Source organism: Ambystoma mexicanum, chromosome 2q, assembly GCF_040938575.1.
Source record: "Ambystoma mexicanum isolate Mex_15411 chromosome 2q, UKY_AmexF1_1, whole genome shotgun sequence".
NCBI classification, from domain to species: domain Eukaryota; kingdom Metazoa; phylum Chordata; class Amphibia; order Caudata; family Ambystomatidae; genus Ambystoma; species Ambystoma mexicanum.
Genome location: NC_090924.1, coordinates 1,001,712,858 through 1,001,737,264, shown reverse-complemented (window position 1 = coordinate 1,001,737,264; position 24,407 = coordinate 1,001,712,858).

Here is a 24,407-nt window from a genome sequence, read left to right as displayed (position 1 = left end):
AAGAAGTTTAGGCCATACTTGTATGGTTCTACTTTTGTCATTCAGACTGACCACCAACCCTTGAGATGGTTAATGCAAATGAAAGGAGAAAATCCAAAACTATTGAGATGGTCAATCTGCCTGCAAGGGTTTGATTTCACCATTGAGCACAGGTCAGGGTGTCACCATCAAAATGCTGATGGACTCTCTAGGATGTATGTCATCGACTAGAGGTATGAGGTTCATCCAGGAATGGATTAAATCCTCCTGTCCCTTAGTCTGGGGGGGGCGAGTGTTAGGGAGAATTCTCTGTTTAGGCTGAATTTCCTAACCTAGTGAGTCCCCCAGCAGCTTTGCTGGATTTTTGGGGTTTATATTTTCTCCTGCCAAGAGTGAAACTCTTTTACCCTCATTCTTGGACATGATTTGAGTGTGTTTCTTTGGATCTAGATGTGTTTAATGGGCTATGGGGTATTTTACCCCATAGGGCTTCATGTGATTTTGTGATGTGTGTTACACAGCACCCTCAGTGCAGTGACACATGGGTGTCATAGTGACCCCCCAGTATAGACTCCATACCCTGGGACTGACTACTGTCTCCCAGGGCATGTAAAGTCACCATTGACTTTACTAGTCTTAAATTCTGAACAGAACCAGTACAAACCATCATATTGTGGACGTACTGGCTGGGGCAATTCGATTGCCCCAGGATCTGTTAATCGAGGGGGCACGTCTCTGTCCCCCCTGATCGAGTTTTGGCTGGTGGCAGTGGATACTACTTTTTATATTCAACCGCGAATATTTTCCTATGGGATTTCCCATTGTTTTAGGCTACTACCTTTATTTAATTATTTACGGTAGCCTCGAACATACCGCCGGTTTATTTAATTAATATTAATTCTCCGGTTGGTATTTTTTGTCAAAACTCGATTCTAAAATGGCGTTTGTGTTCTCTTCTGTGACTCCAACCCAAGTCGAGCCCTTTGTTCCACTTTTTGGCGGGCTTCTCCACAGAAGCCCTCCAAAGTGGTGCCACTCTGTCTGGGGTACTTAGGAAGGGTGGAGGGGAATTTAGGCACCCTGGACTGAGTTGCCTAGGCAACTCAAGTCGCACTCCATCCTGATTGGCCCAAGTGGTGAGCCGGCCGGCTCACCACTTAGCATGTTTGAGTGACAGCTAGGCTGAGTGAATGGGGGTTTGCTGCATAAAAGCAGGGCTTTGGAGACTGGAACTTCAGAAGTCGCCACAGGACCTAAGAATCTGACGAGGGAGAAGCTGAGCCGACCTGCCACGACAACACCACCGGTGGAGCCCTGCTGGACTGCCTCACCACTTTTCCCAACGACGGAGAAGATCTCCCGCCGGAGAGTCTTCTTCCTTTGACTGGTGGGGATAACCAGTTTCACCGTCTTTTCGCCTTCCCGACGTACCTCGTGGCCGCCTTGCCTGTGCCAAGCACCCCGGCAACCGGGATACCACGTTTTACCATGACCGTGAAACAAAGGTACCACCTTTAACCGGAAAACTCCACGGCTGGTTTCTTCCCTGGTAGTGCAACAACCTTTATCTTTCCTCCAAGTCGAGATCTTCTCTTCCCCTGGACGACGACGCAACTTGCACCCACTACCAGGAACAACTGCCACCGCTGGAGGATCCTTCACACTTAAGGTACTGTGTCCCGCCTGGCTTCCCTTGCTACCGACTGTACGGGGTAGATTTAGCCCCCGGCTTTCGAACCTGGGTTAGCCTGGGACACCCTGGCTAAACTTTCCTAAGCCTCTCTAAACTCTTTTTGAACCCTCTGCAAGACTTTCTAAGCCTAGTGTAACTGTGTGATCTTGGGCGCATTTGTGCTCTGCTCTCTCTAAGAGGGGGCCCAGCCTTTGGACTTTGGCTCACCAGTGACTTTTTGCTCTTCTGCCTTGCTAATAGTGTTCCTGAATCTTAGAGTGGTATACCTTTCCATATTCTGTCTTTTTTTCCCTCCCTTTCTCACAAACTTATTGGAGTGCAATCTAGTTAAGCGCTCACCTCTGTATGAAAATAAGTGGTGTTTTACTGTGACTTATCTGATAAGGAAAACGGGGTGTATATATTACAATAGTAACTGTGTTTATAATATTTTACAATAAGAGTGCTGGAGTGTTTCAAACTGTGTGTTTTTAAATAAATAATTATATACTTTGATACCAAAGCTCTGGTCAGTGTTTGCTTATATTATTGTATCTGAGTGCCTATTGTGTATACTTTGCATACTGCCTAACTCTTCTTGAGGGAAGTCTGACTGCTCAGCCACAGCTACCAGATAAATCTGGGTGGTACAGACTGCTACCAAGTGGGTTTACTGCCAACACCTGTAGTCTTAAATCTTTTGCAGTGGTCCCTAAGGGAACTGCACAGGTTTCTGCCTAACACACGGTCAGCCGGACCCAGGGTGACGTCTGCCCGCGGAGGTGCGCCTATTTTCCGCTTCGTCGGCAAGCTGGTTGGAAACAGCAGGTAGGCGGCGGGCAGATCCCGCCTCGCAGTCTCAGTGCGTTCGATGCTAGCTGCGGGCGGCCATCTTGCAGGCGGGCTGGTTGGTGCCCGTTCGGAGATGTTCCTGCTCGAAGTTCCATGGTTCTGCTGCGGTTTCAGCTGCTGACTACCCCACCTGAGCACAGGGGTGTCCGAAGCCCATCAGAGGTGTTTTGGTGCGATTTTATGCAGGAATCAGGCTTTATAAACCAGGATGTGTTTAGCGGTCGCGGGAGCCAGAGGGACTCACGTCTTTCCCATTGCGCCGCTGGCCACGCCCCCCACAAATTTCCTTTTTGAGCATTAATACACTACTAAACGCCAAATACATTTACCCTTTTCCCTTTAGAGTTGATTTTTAAAGTGTAAGGCCCAGAATAGTATTTTAGACACAGGAGTTTTGCTTTGGACATTCTGACATTGACACATCCTTAGTTCTGGTTCGAGGTAGGGAAACACCTCTTAGAGTAGGGGCAGGGGGGCCTTTTTCCAAACCCCTTTTACTTTAATAAATGTTTATGGTGAAAACTGTGTCTGTCTCTCATTCATGGTGCCTCACAGTTGGTGGGCCTCATGCTGAGTCTTTGAGTGGAGCAGTGCGGGCTATCTAAATCCGTCTTCTATTGTTCCTACCCGCCTTGAGAAGAAGACTCAGTAGGCATCTTTGGTGGGATTTTTTGAATGAGAGCCATATGAAGCATACTCTTATGTCCCGTCCCCTTTCCTCCATACTGTATAGGCATCCCTCGCGAGGGACGGGAGACGGAACCTTTTTCACCAGAAAAATCTTCTTCCCCTTTAAATTTATAGGCACTTGGGGGTGCGCCCCTGGGAGCATGCGCTAACCTGACTCCGCCCACCGGCACCACTCCCCAGTCCCCTTTTCCGCGTCGACTGGAACGGGCCGATTTCACCAGCGCTCCTGGGTTTTGCTTCGGCCATGTAATACCAGATGCTCTTCCCCCGGATATTCTTCCATCTTGTCTTTTCTTTTTCTTCTAGATGCTTAGTCCTCCAAAGCCACGCTTCTCCCTGGCGCATGTTGACTTCAACTGGTTTCAGCACGTGTCCAGCCTGTGAGGGCTCTTCCCCACAACAAACCCCCACGCTCTTTGCCTCCGCTGCCTTGGCCCTGACCACGGCTGGGAAGGCTGCTCCGCGTGCGGTTCCTTGACACCTCGGGCACTGAATAACAGACTAGCTAGATGGAGCTCTTCCAGACGTCACCTCCGAAGGACCTCAAGGACTATGTTAAACTTTGTTTGAGGCCAAAGACCAGGCCTCTATTCACCATAGCACCCCGCAAGGGAGACTCGTTTCTTAATAAGTGCCCGACCGGGAGGGGCCTGTCTGGCTCTAGTACCAGCACACGTACAGAGGCTAGTCCAGCTACTGGCCTTACGGCCGAGGGGTCTCCTGATCCTTCCGGTATCGGTGCTGAGGGACCGCAAGGTTCTTATACTGGGTTACTCCCGCGAGGAAACGCCCTAGTACCGGCATCATGTCCGAGGGGGTGCCTTCACGGAGCAGTACTGGCAGTTCTGCCGAGGGCATTACACCTTCCAGACCCCAGCCTGAGGTGCGGGATAGGCCCTACGCTCCAACACCAAGCATCTTGATGGGGCTGGTTCCAGCGAGCCAGGCACCACGACTCTGGCACGTGGCATGCAGCTTGACAAAATGGCCGCAGTGCCAGACAAAATGGTGTTTTGTCGTCCAATACCTCCTCTAGCAGAGCAGGTCGAAGAACGAGTTACAAGGTGGGACTGTGGTCAACCAGGTACATTTCCTACATCATATACATCAGCAGCGCAAGGCAGGTTCCCCCTACATCCTAGACAGCGTGTGTCCTGGCCCCAGCAGCCCGTGCCCATGTCAATATCTCCTGCCACCTCCTCAGCCTCAGAAGACAGGTTCTTTGAAATTTTTTGGCCCTGATGCGAACGCCCCAGATGGGGTCTATCCTTCAGGATGCTATCGGTGACATGCTCCCTCAGGTCACCCCAACAGTACCCTTAGTTTTTCCTCCAATGGCTCGGGTGCCTCAGGCCCCAGCCCTGCCTGCTCCGGCCCCTATGCACCCGGCAGTACAGGCGGTTCCACAGGCTCCGGTTCTCACGCCGCAGCCCATATCGCCCAGTACCCCTTCACCAGTTCTGGATCCTCAGAACACTGGGGCGGACACAGACGAGGAGGAGGAGCACCATCGTCAGCGAGGGCCTTCCATGAACGCCTTGCAGCTCTGGCAGATTATCTGGGCCTTCCTCAGTGGAGGTTGAGCAGCCCGAGGAAGGGGTCCTGGCAGAAGTCCCCACACTAAGGCCCCCCTCCAAAACGGGGATCCCGATGCAGGAGGACATTGTCGCCCTGGCCAAGAAGGAGTGGCTCAAGCCGCACTCTGCCCAACCTGTCGAACGAGGCCTCAATTCCAAGTACAGGCAGCTAGATGGGGATACACTCTTGCTTTCAGCTCATCCGCAGCCGCCCTCCTCAGGGATCGCTGCAGCGTCACTCTATTCTAAGCCTCAGTCGTCCTCAGCCACCTAGTCCTCGGCGCTGCTAGGCATGGAGGAGATGATCTTGGAGGCGTAAGGGTAAAAAGCTGTACACCAACGCCTCCTGGATCAAGCCAATGCTGATGCCATGATCGCCGCTGCTAACCAAAGGCTCTGATGGGAAATCATGGACTTCTTCACGGAACTCCCGCCCCAAAGCTAGGCCCGCTTGAAAGCGGGACTAGGAGAAGCCAGGCTGGTAGCGTACGACATCATGGAGTCCTCAGTGGCTCATATGAATACCTCTGGCCAGGCCATCTGCATTGCCACAGACATGAGAAGGATGGCCTGGCTCCGGGCTACTAAGTTCAACCCGGACATCCAGGAACACATATTGGACCTTCCATTCGAGGGTAGTGACCTCTTCCTCTCCTCCACGGATGAAGAATTAGATCAAAAGAACAGCTCACAGACAGCTATGTCTTTATCTATTATTACGAAGGCCACGTCCAAGGCGTACACCCAGTCCAATTCACGCTCCGACAAGGGGCGGGTGTTTGAAGGGTTATGGGGCTTGCAGGAACAGAGGTCCAGACAACCTGACCGCTCCCTGAGTCAGCATCGGAAAAGAAAACAAAAGGGGGGTGCAGGGGTTTTTCCAATCCCCCTTCCTCCTCAGCAGCCTCAGACGGTAAAAAGGCATGACATGCCCCTCCGGGTCCACGTGTCTCCGGTGGGGGGCAGGCTTGCCTCTCGTGGCACCAAAATATTTCAGACGCCTGGATCTTATCGGTAGTCTCCACGGGGTACCGCCTACCGGTCCCTCCCTCCCCTCCTTCTCCTCCCTTCTCCCCTCCTCTCCCACAGATTGGGACAGCAACTCTGTTGGTGGAAGTCTGTTCGCTCGTAGAGAGCCAGGCAGTGGAAGAAGTCCAAGCCTCCCAGGGAGGATTGGGCTTCTATTCCAGGATTTTCATCATATAGAAGAACCAGGCTGGTCTGAGAGTTGTGTTGGACCTTTCCACCCTCAACCTCTCCCTACCTCTGAAATAAATTCAAGATGGTTACGCCAGCTCTCATTGTGGAGACGCTGAACAGGGGAGACTGGATGTGTTCCCTGGATCTGAAGGACGCGTATCTACACGTCCAATTTGGCAACCGCACAGCCCTTTCTGAGCTTCAGGATCATGGGCTGCCATTTCCAGTACAAGGTTCTACCCTTTGGCCTCAATTCAGCCCTCAGGGTATTCACCAGACTGATTAATGCAGTGGCCGCTCTCCTCGGGGCCACCACATCTACCCATATCTGGACGACTCGCTCGTCTGGGCCTCATCTCTGAAGGCGGTTCTCCACACCTCTTCCACGCTTATGAATACTCTCCACGACTTGGGGTTTACTATCAATCTCAAGAAGTATCAGCCACAACCCACGCAGAAGCTGTCCTTCCTGGGCCTCATCTGGGACACTGGCTCTGAGATGGTGTTCCCTTCAGAAGACCAGATCACGGCCATTAAGACAGCTACTACTCACTTCTTCTCCAGGACTGTGACCTCGGCCTGGTGGTACCAACACCTACTGGGCATTATGGGGGCGGTCCTTCTGGCCATCCCCCACACAAGACTCAGGATGAGGAAATTGCAGCTGCACTTCACAGCTTCCTGGAATCAGGAGGGGGGCTGACAATCGGAGCACATGGACATTCCCACGTTTCTCCGCCCGGACATCCTTTGGTGGTCTGCGGACTTCAACCTATGGCGGGGCAAGCCCTTCTGGCAGCCTCTCCCTCAGGTCACTGTCATGACGAACTCCTCCCTGGAAGGTTGGGGAGCCACTCTGGACAACCACAGTGTCCATGGAGTCTGGACCCGGCAGGAGCAGGAGTCCCACATCAACTGGCTAGAGTTGAAGGCCATATGGCTGGCCCTCAAAGCCTTCCTCCCTCTCATAGAGGGCAAGACAGTACTTATCCAGACAGACTACTCCACCAGCATGTACTATGTGAACAAGCAGGGGGGGGGGGTACCAATCCCCTCCACTTTGCAACCTCGCTATCAGCATGTGGGAACATCTACCGCCTCATCGCTGTCCACCTCCCAGGAGAATCCAACCTGGAGGCGGACAGGCTCAGCAGTCTGGGGGGTGGACAATTATGAGTGGCAATTGAACGAACTGGTACTGGAGAAAATCTTCCTCAGATGGGGGCAACCCCAGGTGGATCTGTTTATCTCCTACGTCAACAAGAAATTCCAGCAGTTTGCCTCCTGGCAGGGGCGGGGCCCCGGCTCCCTGGGCGATGCATTCCACCTACAGTGGAACTACATGTGGGCGTACGCCTTCCCCGCCCCCCGGTCCACAGTGTGATCTGCAGGATAAAGCAATTGTGTCATCTCAGCATCATTTTGATAGCTCCCTGGTGGCCGGCAAGATCATGGTGGTCCGAGCTGCTCAGCCTATTGGACAGGCCCCCATTCACCTACACAGCAGGGGGGCAGGGTTCTCCACCCGGCGTCTCACAAACTAGCCCTCGCAGCGTGGTTCCTCAGCAAGTCCCTCTGAAACACTTGAACTTGTCGCTTTCAGGGCGCCAGAAACAAAGCTACCAGGAGCCAATACAAGAGCAAATGGTCGAGATTCTGTCATTGGGTCAGCTCTAAGGAGAGCGGCCTGCTCAAGTACTCTTTGGATGATGTCCTCTCCTTTTTGGCGAACCTTGCACACTCTGGAGTGCAAGTCGACACATGCCGCACCTACCTGGCAGCCTTAAGTGCCTACAGAAATTCAGAAGAGGGTCTTTTTTCCTCCTCTAACCCTGTGGTAAAGTGGCACCTGGCGTGCCTCCACAGATTCCACCTGTAAAGAGGCCTCACCCAGTCTGGGACCTCAATGTGGTATTGGGCGCAATTGGCCCGCAAACCATGCGAGCCAATGGCTTGCGTTGACATCAGATTGGTTACCATAAAGGCTGCTATGCTTGTGGGCCTCAGCTCGCAGGGTCAGTGAGATCCAGGCCCTCGTGGCCTCAGACCCCTACACCACTTTTCACAAGGATAAGGTGGTCCTCTGTGCACACCCTGCTTTCCTACCCAAGGTTCCATCCGCCTTCCACCTTAACTAGGAGATTGTTCCATCTACTTTCTTCTCCGATCCCAAGGATGAACCTCGGAGAGTCTTGCATCGCCTCGATGTCAGACGCACTCTTAAGTATTACTTAGACAGGACCAAGGATTTCCGCAAGTCGGATGCTCTTTTTGTGACCTTCGGAGGCGCAAGACCAGGTTATCAGGCTTCCAAGGCCTCCATCTCTAGGTGGATGGTCGCGGCCATCAAGGAGGCCTATGAGGGGCAACACAGGCCGGTTCCGGGCAATCTACATGCCCATGCCATCAAGGCCAAGAGCACGGCTATTGCCTTCCAATGTCATGTGCCGTGGCAGGTCATCAGTAGGGCGGCCACCTGGGCAACCCCCCTCAGCTTTTTCCAAGCACTGTCTGGATGTCGCCTCTAGGTCAGACACGGCCTTCGGACAGGCAGTTCTGAGAAACATGTTTGCCTAAGGAGGGTCTCCTCTCCAACCTAGGGCTACACTTGGTTGTAATCGCCCATACAGTATGGAGGAAAGGGGACGGGACATAAGAGTAATTAATAGTTACTGACAGTAGTGAGTAACGTACTCTTAGTCCATAGTCCCCCTTCCTCAATATGTCCCACCATCCTCCCCCTTAATAATACTGGTGTCATTAAGCAATGTTGCATTTTGTCGACGTGTCAATGGGGACTGAGGAGTGGCGCTGGTGGGCGGAGTCAGGTGAACGCATGCTCCCAGGGCTACGCTCCTGCACGCCTCTGAATTTAAAGGGGAAGAAGATTTTTCTGGTGAAAAAGGTTCCGTCTCGAGGGATGCCCATACAGTATGGAGGAAAGGAAACTATGGACTAACAGTACATTAGTCACTACAATGAGTAACTACAAAATTTTCAGTGTTATACGCCTCTGCTCGTTTCTTTTGGGCAAGCACAACATCAGGAAGTCCTGAGGTGGAATTGAGGCTCGTAGGGTCCTTGACAACATTGACACAACGTTTTTGTAGATTTCAAGACCGTGCCAACAAACATGCCAACTACGAAGGCACTACATTATAACGGTGAAAGGTCGATGTCTTCTTTGCCAATACATCACAAATATGGGCAGGGTGCTAATAACCCTCAGGGGTAGCTGGCAATAAAATTGGCAGAGCTGCCGGCCATACAATTGACAATTTGCTCTGTGGATAATGGCATGCAAGAGATGCCGGAATGGGTTGAAGGGGTTCCGAGCGGATATGCAGCTTTCCACAGGGAGGCTTCTCAGAGGCTGAGGAGAAAGGATCGCCACGTTGGAGGATGGAGTGGAGGGGCATCAACACCTACAAGGTAGAGTCTTCGACCTGGAAGTAGGTGTGACTCAATTGAGGACCGGAACAGGAGGAATAACATTATGGTATTTGGCCTCCTGGGGACGTTGTAGAGGTCGTGAATGCAGTCTCATAGCTGGAGCAGTGCCACCCATCCTTTCTCAAGTGTATTCAGCCCTGCCTTGGACATTCAGAGCACCAATAGAGTGCGCTTTTTGAGGCCAACTAATAAAGGAGCCCCTAGACCTCTCTGCATGCCTACTACGTCACAATCAAGTAAACCAAATCCTCAGTGTGGCGAAACTGGCAGCAGGAAAATTGTCCTTTCAAGGCTGCTCAATAACTATTGCGCAACACGGCTGTAAACAAACCATAGTTAGAAGGAAGGTGTTTTTGGACCTGCAACCTGCTTTCCTGCAGAAAGGCCTATGCTATGCCTGCTGGCCCCAGTTAGGATGAAGGTAACAAGGAGGCAGGTTTCACAAAAATATTTCAGTAACCTGAAGACCTCCAGTCTTGTCGGGGGACGGCTTCAGGCAGCAGCTAGACCATTGCAAGATTTAGAATCCAGAGTTACCCCCTCCAAACCCAAATCTGCTGAGGCTTTCTTGCTTTAGATTTCAGAAGGCTCAATCATAATCGCCCAAACCGAGGGTTGGTCCTCTGGATACAGCTGCACCCATGGTCCTAGGAGCTGCGGAAAGGGACAAATCTAGGTCGCCTTTAGAATCTAACCAGACAACCCTGGTCGGCGGTTTGGGAGGGAGGGGTTGAGGGTCAAGAGGTTATGTGGTTGCATGCCCATTGTACATGGAGGAGGCCAGAGGGGTTGCCTGAGGCCGTGCCCACGAGGATGCCGCTTTCTTTGTTTTATAATGTTTTTATAGATACAGGTTGGTTTGATGGTTGTGTTGGATCGGGTTATTTTCAGACTCTACCGCTCTCCTGTGGTTGCTCTACATCCTCCCTGGTTCTTTGTTCGGCAGGGGGAGGGAGTGAATTTTATTAATAGATCTGTGGCTGCAGAACTATCTGTGGGATTCTAGGACTGCTGCTCTTGCAATAGGGGGTATTGTGTCAACACTGTTGAAGTTGCACATATTGGATCTCTTTCTCTTGCCTTTTTCTTTTCTTTGAGGGGGCGATGCAGGGGCTGGGCGGACAAAGGAGTTATCATTGATGGAGGGAGATATTGAGAGATACAGGGATGACCCGATCTCCTTGTGTGTATGTGATGAATAAGATAACAATATGGGCATTCTGTGCTTTCCTTTGGATACATCTCCATTACAGATGATTGCAATAATAACCTGGAATGTTAAGGGGTTGTGTACCTGAAATGAACAGCAAAAGATCTTGACCTTTTTGGGGAAGTTGGGCACCCACGTGGCCACGATACAGGAAATGCATCTTTCGAAGGAGGATCTTGTCAAGCTTAAGAAACAATGGGTGGGGCAAGTGGTGGCATTGAAAGCAGATGGGTGTAAGGGAGGAGTTGCTATCTCAGTGCATAAAAGTTGTCGGCTTCAAATTCTAGATACTGAATCTGGGAAACGGGTTGGATGGCGAATAGCCAAATGTAAAATGGGGAACAGAGAGCGCTAATTAACCTCTACAGCCCCAATCAAGCAGACCCTGGGTTTTGGGATGGATTGGGCGGTCTGCTACAACAATTAAGCTGCATCTCTGTGATTCTAGGGGGGTGTTTGTAAACTCTTACTGGATCCCATCCTTGATAGGTTACAAGTCGCCTTTCATAGAACCAGTATGCACAAGACCTTTGATAGTCTGCGGTCAGACTTTCCGTCCTATCTGGTATCCCCTTGATGCGATGACTACGACATTTCGCAGAGGTAAGTCTTGTTGCACAGGCTGAAGATCCCCCAAGTTCCAGGCCTCAACTCGGAACAGCAACGTCTGCAGCACGGTAGCCAAACTCAGAGCCGGTCACCCATAGTGCAGTCCTGGGGCACTTCCGAAGGCTTTTCCTCCTAGGACTCTGAGCTGACACTGAGAATGGATGTTCCCTCCACTCCAAGGGTTGCAGCTCCTTCGCAAGACTGCTGGAGATCTTTGACAGATTACAACAAAACGAAGTCCTGGTGTATCAGAAGGTTGGCCCGTGTAAGGTATAAATGAATTATAATTGCTTATCTGGTCCAAAACCTGTATAACTAATGTAATTTATACATATTGCATGCGGTAGAAGTAGAAGTCATTCCTTCACAAATGAGGCATAAGCATTATGGAAAAAGCAAAGTAAAAGCTTTGTCAAAAAAAACAAGAATAGCATACATGGTGAAATCTAACATGTACAAACATATAAAATCAGTGATATAAATGGTACATACAATTATTTGGTGTAGAAAAATGAGAACACTTAGTGGGGAACATTGGGGAACATTAACATAAATTTGTTCTTCGTCACTTTTTGGATTACACATAAAGTCTTAACAAGTAAAAATATAGAATTGAAAAGACAATTTTGTTACTGATAAACTGTGTTCTTACTAGTTGATCATAAGGAAAACAAATGCCCCTTATTGTTGTGCAATTGTAATAAAACAAATGAATAAAGCTTTTACTTTGCATTTTCCATAATGCTTATGCCTCATTTGTGAAGGAATGACTTCTACTTCTGCCGCATGCAATATGTATAAATTACACTAGTTATACAGGTTTTGGACCAGATAAGCAATTATAATTCATTTATACCTTACACGGGCCAACCTTCTTATACACCAGGACTTCGTTTTGTTCTAATCTACAGATGATTTTTGACCCCCCTGGTGTGTCACTCCTGGGTCAGACCACTGCTGCTACATGGTGGCACTCTTGTTTGTATATATAGGAGATCTTTGACAGGACAGGGCTGGCTCTAGCAGGGCAGCAGCAGAGGTTGGTTGCCAAGCCTTCTTCCGACGTGTCCTTTGTCTCCTCGCAAGTCTTGTAGCTGGACAGGAATCTTGGCTCCTTAATTTTCTTCCAGGATCTCTGGTGGGTGCAGGTGTCTTCTTCATATCCTAAAACCCTGGTAAGAGCAGCAGCTCCCACTAGCCAATGATAGATCTGCCCTACACACACACACCAGCAGTGGTCCCATTGGGACTTCTGGCGACAAAACTCATTCATTCCACCCAGACACACTGGTACCAGTATGTGGATTGGGACCAGACAGTCACAGCCTACTACCTGGCAGTAAACACACATAGCCTTCCCGTAGGCCGCCAAATGCTTCTGCTTTGCCAGGCACTGGAAGTCCATATTAGGATTTTCCGGGCCTCACAGGCCAGGAAGAAGTCTAAAAGTCAAGATGGCCAAAGGACAAGCGAAAAAACTTGTGGCATGGCCATGTTTGACCACTAGCTACAGTTAGTAGCCAAACCTGGTAAACGCGGTAAGGCTAAAACAAAATGCACCAAACAATGGCAAAAAGTCGCTGCATTTAGCACACCTAGAGTAACCAAAAATCCTCTGAGTGTTTAGGGCAAAACAAAAAGTGTACCCCATTGTACTGCATTGTAAGATGTAAGATTGTACAACGATAAAAAGTTACCACATGTGATAAGTTACTAAAAGTAACTAGATTAAGGGAAACAATGTTTCCCAGTACTGACAGCCTGAAGGACATGGCAGTTTCCACATAACAGATGAGCAATAGCCAGTTTAGTGAAACTTAAGATTTCACTGCACTGTAAAAAGAACAGGTTAGATTTAAAAAATAAAAGCAAAAAGTTGTGCGGGTCCATAGAAATGGAAGAAAAGTTTCAATAAAGAGGAATCTTTCCTAACAAGTTGGGGAGTACTCCGAGGTGTGTGGGTATAAATTAAATGTTGATAAAACTGAGATTATGCACTGAATAAATATTGCTTTAAATCACAGTGCAGGTTTTATTAGGAAACCACAAGGGCTAAAATATCTGGGCATTAAATTTACCACCAGTATGCATGGGAGTTAATCTCCCCAACATTTGAAGGTATTTGGAAGCGTTCACAATCAAACAAGGGCTGGAATGGTACTATGACTGTAATGTGATGTTGGCACCGCACTGACTAGGTTTGGAATCTGCTTTAGTAGCGCATTTTAGAATGGGGATTGATTAATATGAAACCCTTACTAATGGGTATGAATGCTATTCAATACACTTGCAAGGAACTGCTGGAATGGGCGCACAGCATAGTGGGGTTACATGGACGGGATGGGGCACAGCCTAGATGATATGATAACAGATTCAAGGTGGCAAGAAAAATGATATATCGGCAGCATTGGTCAAAGTTGGTATTCTCTACGAGGCTCAAGTATGGACGGATCAGGGGGCAGTACCCTTCCAGTGGATTAAAGAGGTATAGTCTCCCTTCAGGGGACATTTTGCGGTACGGACAGCTAGTAACCATATCACACTACAGTCTCACACAGCATAGTGTGCTAGTAACTCCTGTCTGCAGCTAATCGATTTCCAAGACTTCACAACAAATAGCAAATAATAAGATTGAGCAAGCGTGGAAGGATGATTGTGTGCCAGATTTCTCAGGGAATTGGTGGCCAAGCATCTAGGTAAAAATCCGTCACACCTCCATGTCGGCATCCATCGCCCAAATCCTATATATGCTGTTCAATAGAGAGCTTTGGACTCCTTCAAGGATTCAAAGAGCTGGTTCAAGTGATCAAGGTGCCCTGTGCTGATTGTCGGGAGGGACAGAGATCCTTAATGCATATGCTGTTTGAGTGTAAACATGTATACTTCTTCTGGACATCCATATGGCCCTCCATTTTGAAGATATGTAATGTAGACTTTCAGTTCTCACCTGGCGTGGTCTTGGGGGTAGTGCTGCCCTAGAGTTACGTGGAAGTAACAATCAAACTCTTTTTCAACATTTTGGTGGCGATTGCTTTAAGAGATCACGTCCAACTGAAAGAACTTACTTTCTAGGGTGAAGTGGTGGAACTTGATGGCTTATGCCTACCACATGGAGACGGAACCTGGCCGCAAAGATACCGGCAGAAGCTAGACTCTTGAGGCCTGGACCATGTTTGAGAACTTTCTAAATTGTGGAGGGAGATCGCTTGTTGGGTGATAGCAAGATCAACAGTGGAGCTGGTGGGGACCACCTGTCGGGTGGGTGCAATGATACATTTTGAACAGGCCCACCTGCTTCAGAATGGGGTTGTCTCTACTGGTAACAAATTGATAAATGCCCTTGTTCATGATGCGTTCATAATGTGTTCTAGACATTCGATGGATTGTATCAATATAGGGGATGCAAATTTATTGGCGTGATTGACCTTGTTTCTCTCACTCTTTCCTCACCTTCCCATACCTCTTTTTGTTCTTGCTGCCCTCTTCAGTCTCGTCATTCTCTGTCCATCATACTCGCTTGCTTTTCCTGTATCCCTGACTTTTTTTTGCTGGTGTATTAAAAAGAAAGGAAGGTTTTAAGTTAAGAAGGCAGTGTATGGGTCTTCGCCTAGGCACATAGCCTGAATTAAAGTGAAGAATGCACTGCTATTGAGATATTAATGTTTCTTAATAAATCGTCTTTCTTAATTGATGAATTGTTTTGATTATACAAATGTGGGAGTTCTGTTTGTTTATATGCTAAACATCCAATAAAAAGCATTTAACACAAATATGTTTCAAGGTATAAATCAAGATGACTGACTTGGGCGAATAGCCCCCATGACTTGAGACAAATGAGTTTGCACCACCCAAAAAACAGCTGTTGAATAGAGACGGTCATATTGTCAAGGTGAGTTGTCCATTTTAGCTTATTATCGATACTAAAGCCCTAGCTTAGTCATAATGGGGAACTTTCTCTAAATTGCTATTGTCTATTTTCCAGATCAAGAAATTATTTTTAAGGCGGATTCCAGGTTCATAAATCATTACTTTAGGTTTCTGAATATTGACCCTTAAGCCATTCGTATTGGAATAGGAAGCAAGCGGGCTGAGAGTATTTTGTAGGCCCTTACTGGTAAAGTCTAACAGGAAAAAATCATCTACATACCCCAACCATTGTAGGCATGTCAGACCCAAGTCTAGGTGGATAGGTCTCATCAGAAGAAAGAGCTGCTGGTAAATCTGCCAGTATTCTGGCCATTTAGCATATTCAAAAATGTTTCTCATTTGCGAAAAAAACCATGACAAGCTTATTCCAGTTCTCTTCTGTGGTGTTTTGGTGAAATCTAAGCCAAGTACAATGGGAAGATTTAATTCACAAATCGCCATAGGCAGATCTTGTGGTGATATGCAAGTACGACATAATCATCAGAGATCTCGCCTAAAGGAATATTGGTGTATGGATTGGCAGAGGATTTTGTTTTTTGATTATACCACACTTGGAGATGAGGGAAATTAATGTTTGAAAAGCGGTCCAAATACAGCTCGTCAATGCAGGTGAGCCATCCACCAGACTGGGTACAGTACATTATGTGATGACGGAGATATCCTTTTCCTCTCCGTGTGTTCCCCATAATCTGTAGACATCAGCTAATTGTTGGATCTCCAGTGTTTCGAACATGGCATTAGCTTTTAGTAAATTGGAGGCCTTGCAGCAAACTCGGTTGGCACAAGGATTGGGTTTGACAGTACCTATACTATCAGGATCCATCAAGGCAACAGAAAAGTCCATTGTGGTGATCACAGGTTAGTGGTCACTTTCATATCGCTTTCATGCCGCCATGTTTGTTATAGATGTTACTAATGAGTAATGTACAAAAAATAATCGATGATAGAGGCGCTGTGGGATGTAGTCCTGATATTTTGTCCTCGAGTATCCCCAGAGAATCTACCATTAAGCATAAAAAGACCATTACAGTTAAATGTGTTAGCCCAATCCTGATCGTGCCTGTTTACTTTGCATTGCTTTAAGATGGGAGTAGAAATAGCCTGATAAATTAGTGGATGGTTATTAGGCAATTGTTACCCATGGATTCTTGCATTGAAGTCCCCTAATACGATAATTGGTGTATCTTTAGTGGACTATTTTACTGTTATTGTTGCGGTCGTTAGATGACACCCTTATGATCACCCTTACTAAAGGGGATCATAGATGTTAATTATGAGCAGGGACGACCTTCTTCCCATAGTGAGGTCCCAGTTTGCTAATCCCGCTAGTACAAAGTTAGTTGAGAGTTCTAGCTTATCCAAGTGCAGCAAATAAATGGTCTCCTTCAGATTGGCCTGTGATGCACGCTCTGCAAGACTCTCCCTAGGTGTCTGGGAAAGTGGGGCCTCACTGGGAGTGTCTCCTCCCCCTTAGGGGACAAGGACTTCCATGCCCAAAGGGAACTCCTTGTGCATGACACTTTATCTGCATACATGGCACGGCCTTCCATCAAAAACACTTTGTCCTCCTTCTCTTTGGCTATTGGCAATGTTGAATCCAGCACACCGTCTGAAGGAAAAAGAAATACCCCTTTAATCCACAGCTGTCGTCTGATAGTATCATTGATACATTCTACAAAGTGGTCACACAAGACCTATATGACTTATCTCAACGTATGAATTATGACCACAGTCTGATACAACATGACCAAGATAATCTAACCAAGGGGGAAAGAAAAGCCCTTAACACCCTATCTGAGGACACATCAATAGTCATAAAGGAGGCAATATCGTGATAATGGATAGAGATGATTACTTACTTATGGCTGCCAATCACTTAGCAACACCTGGATGTTATAGAAAGTTGAACTTAACAGACCGTCAAGTAATTCTTAATCAAATTGAGGAATCAATAATGAGCTGGCACAGAAAGGGCCTCATCACAGATGAAGAACGTTCCTATTTTACCACGCATAATCCTGTAACGCCAACAATGTACTTCCTACCGAATATCCATAAACATTATCAAAGTATACCTGAGGGCCGCCCGATACGAAGTGGTATCGGTTGGGTCTCAGAAAATGTATCTGAATATTTGGATGGGATTTTGAAACCACGTGCCACTCAAGTTAAATCCTATTTACGGGACTCTTCCAGCCTTATTCAAATACTTCAAACATTTACTTGGCGGGATTCCTTCATACTGGCCACTCTGGACGTCAAGGCGTTATATACGTCTATACAACATAAATGGGCATTAGCCTCTATTGATCATACTTTCAAAGACGATTCCGCTTCTTATTATCTCCAAATTGAAATGTTGAAAGAAATGTTGCAGATAACTTTGGATTCAAACTTATTCATTTTTAACAATTGTCTATATCAACAACTAAAAGGAGTGGCAATGGGGACCAAGTATGCCCCATCACTAGCCAACATCTTCATGGGGATGTTGGAAGAATACACAGTGTATCAAGACCCGGCATTTCAAGATCAACTCAAACTTTGGATAAGATACATAGGTAATATCTTTTTGATTTGGAAAGGATTTGACATTGCATTTCAAGAATTTACAGAAAGTTTGAATCATAACCATGGGATGAACATTTAGAAACTTTGACATTTTGAAAACCAACGGAAGTGAACTCAGTTTTACACGCGTACAGTTGTCACCTTTGGTGAATATATTCGAGCAAGGCGTAATTGCAAAGATGACCAAAAATTTAAACAAGAATGCAAACTCTTGAGGACTCGCTTTAAACAAAGAGGTTACCCTAATAAATATTTACAACAAGCATTTGAGAAAACAAATAATCTACAACAGGAGGAGACACTGACCCCAGAGAAATCTTCAGAAGAAAAACAAATGAAACTTATGTTCATAACCCAATTTAATAAAGACCACCAACTAATCAGAAAAACTTTACAAAAACATTGGTATTTATTAGTTGGACGAACACTTGTGCAAATTCATTGATGACAGACCAACAATTATCTTCAAGAAAGCGAATACCCTCAAAACAATAATCTGCCTTTCCCTGTTACCAGATCCAGCAAAAGATAGAGAAACCACCTGGCTTACCAAGATGGAGCCAGGTTTCAGGAAATGTGGTTTCTGCACGATTTCCAAATTTGTGGGTGATAAAATCAAAAGACTAGAGGGTCAAAATGGAAAAGTGTTTATGATTAAACATACGATCAACTGTAGAACAAAATATGTTGTCTATGCTATCAGATGCACCGGCACAAAACTTTATATAGGCAGCACGAAAAGAGAGCTCAGGATTAGAATGTGTGAGCACCTGGCCAAAATTGGAAGTCAAGATCTGACCCTACCTCTAGCAGTACATTGGCAAAAGAATCTTCAGATGGATGATAAGGCAAACATTCAATTCATTGGTCTTCAACATATCACAATGAATAAAAGGGGTGGAGACAGAGTTTGAGCATTGCGTCAAGCTGAAGCTAGAATGATTTGTTTTTTCAATACAACTCAGCTCGGTTTGAATTTGGACACCGAAATGGTATCATTCCTATAGAAACAAAGATGTTAATGGTGTCAGTACTGTGTTAGATTAGTGCCATACTTGGTATATCACTACACAAGTATGGACTTGCATTATATAGGCCTAATGACAATGATGTCTCATTATTAGGTCCAGTTCCTCCCTCTTTTTTTGTATTTAACAGTCCATATTGCCCAAATACCGTATTTTCATCATTATGATTGTGTTACATTAGGTTTACTTCCCTATAACACTCCCTGATGTTTTTGATGAGACTTTCCACAACAAATATTTAATGGGATGTGAATGCCTTCATACTACAGATCAGACAGGATTAGCAGATTAGCCAAATTGGTACATAGAAATAAGCAGGTATACATCTTTAACGAATTCACCAGTGTAGACTAGTCATGACAACCAATATGAGTTTTTCCATGTGAATATGTAATCATAAAATAGATTTAAGAACTAGTTTGAGTATTGAAACCTGATAATTCCCAATCACACACTAACATACGGCTCATCACGGGTAGAACCGGAAACATTTGACATGAGTTCCGTGTCCAGAATAGTAAATCTGTGCGCAAGTTGCTTGGCAACCTGGCCCAGTGGTGGATTTGCTGTTGTGTCACCATGGGAATGAAACAAATAGTCCCAAGATGGCGCCCGCTCTACTAGTATGAAGACAACGCGAGGGACGACAGGTCTTTTGAAAGTAAGTGGTTGATTACGCTCTCGCGCATCAGCGTTCTGCTTAACTTCGGTCACTGATCTGTATATAATATGAAGTTACAAGATTAAGCATACCCTTATGAATATCAGGAACAGTAGATGCGGGATTTTGGATACTCCGTATTTACTTTATATTAGACATTGATGACACGCAGTTCTTTGCTTAGTGTCTGACAACAAATGAGTGCGACATGCGCCTACTGCTCCCTTATTATAGTATCGCTTCTCAAATAATGTGAATTATGACATGGGACTAAAGAATGCTTTTTGTATCTGTTTTTGGCATCGGATCGTATATAACATGGGATTTGACCCAATATACAACTAACATAAGAGGAGTTGATGAACCCCGGTGTGGGTCAGTCAAGACGCTAAAGAGCTATGGCTACGGCTATATTTGCACATTCGAGTCTGAGACAAACCATGACTAATTTAATATCCGTCCCTTGTCTCTGTATGTTTGTTTGTCCATTCCCTCTCTCTCACCCTTCCCTAATAATGTAAATTGTATGATGAGCTTAATCATTATATGGGAGGGGGGCATGGCTAACTAGCCATGGAGTAGGACGTGTCCAAGTGCAGCTGCTCCTGCTGATCCTATGTCGATCCGAAGAACTGCGTGCAAAGTAACCTGAATGTTCCATAAACGCTGGCATATGCGTCGGAAGATGAACCCTACAACTATTGAAAGAAACGAGCTCATCGGGTGCAGTATGCAGCAGATATAGAACTTTGAGCTTGCGGCTCTGGGAACACGAACGTACCCAAAATGGCAGACAACAAAGGGGTCATAGCCCCGACCATTGCAACGACCGAGCTGGGTCGTGGAGACTAAGCCACGGACTGGCACCTGGCTGGGTGCCCGCTGGAGCATGTGGTCGAGGCAGCGCTTCGTCATCAAGCGCATTGCCAAGTAACTGTGCGGGTCACTGAAAGCCTGTGAGTGGAGGAGTGAGAGGCGCGGGGTGGATGCTTCCCGAGCGCATTAACGAAAGAGATCTGCTGCACGGCGTTGATGAAGCCGTGTGCCGTGAGGCAGGATCAGATGGAGCGGCTGGCCGGACGCATCCCCGCTGGGAGTGCATGAGCGGAGGTGGATGCAGGACACAGATTAATCAGAGCCCACAATATGAAATATAAATAACTACCGGGCCAAACATTGTAGCGAAGTCGGCATCCACGCAGCTTGGCTACATATGTAGCAGATTCGCATAACTGAACGGGTGTTCAGAACGGCCTCAGGGCGGATGGGGGCCTGCATTGGTGCGGGAGTTGAGCGGAGAGTGAGAGCTGACACGAGTTAAGCTGAAACGAAAGCTGGGGCTGGTTTACAGCTGGGGGCCAGGGTAGCTGACAGTAAATAATTGCAAGAATGGGCACTGGGTAGCAATGCCCAGAGGAAGATACAGGAGCATATCACTGAGCTGGTGCTGACGCCCCACTGAACATAAGGGCACACAGAGTCAGGGGCTGCATGAACCCTGAGGCGCTAAGATAAGCAAATGACCCCGTAGAAGTGGACGAGCTGGATGTTGAGCATTGCTACGGGGGAGTATGGTATACAGGGCTGCGCCGATTCATTGTTGATGCTGGAGTGACCTCGGCAGATGCATGTAGTGGCGCGCAGAGGATAAGGTGGCTAATCTGGAGAAACGTGCGGAGGAAGCCGAAGGGAGAGCGAGAAGGAATAAAATCCGCGTGGTCGGCCTGCCGGAGGGAGATGAAAGCCAGGACCCCACAGACTATGTGGGGAACATTATCCTGCAGGAAATAGGAGTCAACAAACTTTTGCAAGGATTCACAGTGGAGTGAGCACATAGAGCCCTCATGAGGAAACCGAAGCCCCTGCCCGCGCAATAATTGCGATGATACTGAACTATAAAGATTCCGAGAACATTTTGGAGTACTTTCACAAAGGGGGAACGATCGGAAGAGCTTCAACCACCATCAGGGCGTATCCTGACTATACAATGTTAGTCCAGAGGCAACGGTACAGCTATGTGGCAGTCAAGAGGAGGCTACGCACGGCCGGAATCAAATATATGCTTCTGTACCCCGCGAAATTGAAAGTGCTACATAAGAGCAGAATGTTCTTTTTTGAGACCCCGGAGGAAGCAGCGACATGGCTGGACCTGCAGGGCTGCCCGGAGCGGGCCCATGAGGAGCACGATAATTGATTGGGATATTATATGCATACTGAAATGACACAGAGCGGGGTATCATGATAGTGACAATGGTAAAGGGGTACGGGCGGATAATGTTGAAACTAGGCTATGGTACCCTTGAATTTGTTGAACTTATTGGACTGGAATATAGAATATTGAGCACATGCATAAATTGAGTAGTAATGCGCGGGAGAATTGAAGCAGATAGGTGCGGCACCCTGCCCCCCCGAGTAGTAGTAGTAGTAGTAGGGAAGCCACTAGGGCGACTCCACCGTGCTGAGCTGCGAATACAAGCTATTGCCAGAAAGTGCTAGATGCGGGGGTGCCTGAGATCCGGGGGTGGAGCTGGGCAACAGTTGGGGGGGGGGGGAAGACAGTTGGGGATGGAAAGGGAGGTAGGAGGGAGAGAGATTGGGGGTTTTGGTGTGTTTTTAGTCAAGGGGAGTTTAAATTTAGCAACAAGCCTATATGGATTGAGATGGAACCTAGACCTGGACTGCACTGGTGGGAGGTGCGATGGAACTGTGATAGGCCATGGGGGATCTTAGAATAATTACCTGGAATGTCAGGGGGCTTAATAGCTATTTAAAAAGGAATAGGTCATGTTGTACCTGCGTAGGCAAAGGATAGACATTGCACTGTTGCAAGAGACCCACCTGACACGGGATAAGACGGAGCTGTTTGCTAAGAAATTGAAAGGAGTAGTGGCGGGCTCATCATTTTCTGCGTATGCTAGAGGAGTGCTTATCTGGGTGGCGCCGCATGTCCCGTTTCAGCCGCTGCAGGAGATTGTTGAGACGGATGGGAGGATGGTAATATTGAGGGGATTTGTTGAAAACAGGGAGATAAGCATCATAAATACGTACGTCCCAAATCAGAATATGGCGACATACTTCAGAACACTGTGTACTAATTTAAGCATGTGTATGGGGAGCGCAGTGATCTGGGGAGGGGACTTTATCTGTGTACTAAACCCTAGGGTGGATAAATCAGATGGGAAGGTGAACAGACCCACCTCAGCTGCTAAAGCGCTGCAAACATTGTTGGATGACTTTGGATTGGGAGATGTGTGGAGGATGAGACACCCCTGGAAAGGCAATACTCGCATTACTCCGCCCCGCAGCGGTTACATACAAGGCTGGACTATGTCTTTGCTACATTAGAGGTATTAATAGAGATCATACAAGCAGAATATAAAGCAAGGGTCCTTTCGGACCACTGATCCCTGATCCTAGTATGGCAATACTGCCCCCCGAGAGCAAGGATTCCGACATGGCGCCTCCGAGCGGAGGCACTGAGAGACCCCTTCTTTTAGGGAGGATATGAGGGCGGAGAGTATACATTATTTTGAGACGAATACCGGTAGTGTGGACTTGGCGGGTATACTGTGGGAAGCTTTTAAGGTTGTCATGAGAGGGGTAGCCATAGCCAAATCTAAAGGGCTGCAAGAGGGAATCCTTGCGGACCTACGGGAGGCAGAAGGGGAACTGGAAAAGGCACTGAGGGGTGGAAGTAATATCAAGGAAGGAATGGATCTGATACTTAGGTTGCAGCAGAAATGCTCAGGCCACTGGGAAAGACTGTGTAACCTCAACTATAAAAAATATATAGAGACAGCTTGCGGGAGGGGATAAACCAGGAAGGCTCTTGGCATGGCTATATAAGAGTGAAACCCCCAGACCCGCGATCAGGACAATCATTAGGGAAGATGGCAGTGTAGCTGACACCCAAGAGGAAGTTAATCAGGAGTTTGCAGACTATTATAGGTTACTATATGGAGATGATGGGGAGAGTAGTCGCACGACGATAACGGAAACACTGGAGGATATAGGACTGCCCAAGATGAGCGCGGAGGAAAGAGAGGAGTTCGATGCACCGATTACTTTGGAGGAGCTAGAAGAGGTGGTGAGACAGTTACCCACTAGTAAAACCCAAGGGGCTGATGGACTCCCGAGTGAATTTTATAAAGTATATAAGGAAGAGGGGCTCCCCCCCCCCACTACTAGAGATGCTGAATGAAGCGTTTGAGGTGGGAAGATTGCCAGAGTCACACAGAGAAGCGATAATAATACCGCTCCCCAAACCTAACAAGCTGGGGAATAACTACGGTTCCTATAGACCCTTGTTGATGCTGAATCAAGACAGCAAGATACTTACGGCTGTTTTGGCAAATAGAATGAAGAGGGTTATCGGCAAACTAATACACCCCGACCAGACAGGTTATGTCCCAAATAGGAATATATCCAATAACCACAGTCGACTCCAACAAGTTATTGAGTTAGGGGGTGAGAATGAGGGTGAAATGGCAATTATGTCGGTGGATGCAATAAAGGCCTTCGACTCGGTTAAGTTGAAAGGGGCCCCTAGGGGATCCTGACGTCTATGGAAACAAGGCGAGTCACCACACACAATAGATACGCCAGACACAAGGTTGTATTCCCAAAGCTAGGGTTTATTGCAAAGCAAAAAGTCTCAGTTGGCCAACTCGGTCTCACGCCCCGCGACATGTATCTCTAGACCTCGAGGGACGCAAGCAAGTGAATTACATATCAGTTACATATATACAAAATGCCTATCAAACAATCAGCTATGACATGTTTAACACCCCCACTTTATTGGGTTTCTTTGAACTTGGTGTGATGATGGACATCTCCGACTACTATGACACCTTCAAACATCTATTCTAGTAACAATTTGAAATTTGTGAGTGCGAAGGCATCTTTCAGTTGTTGAATAGAACACATCGCTTCTGTTCTTGGAAGCGAGCTACATACGGGGGGGAAGAGTTGCATTCCA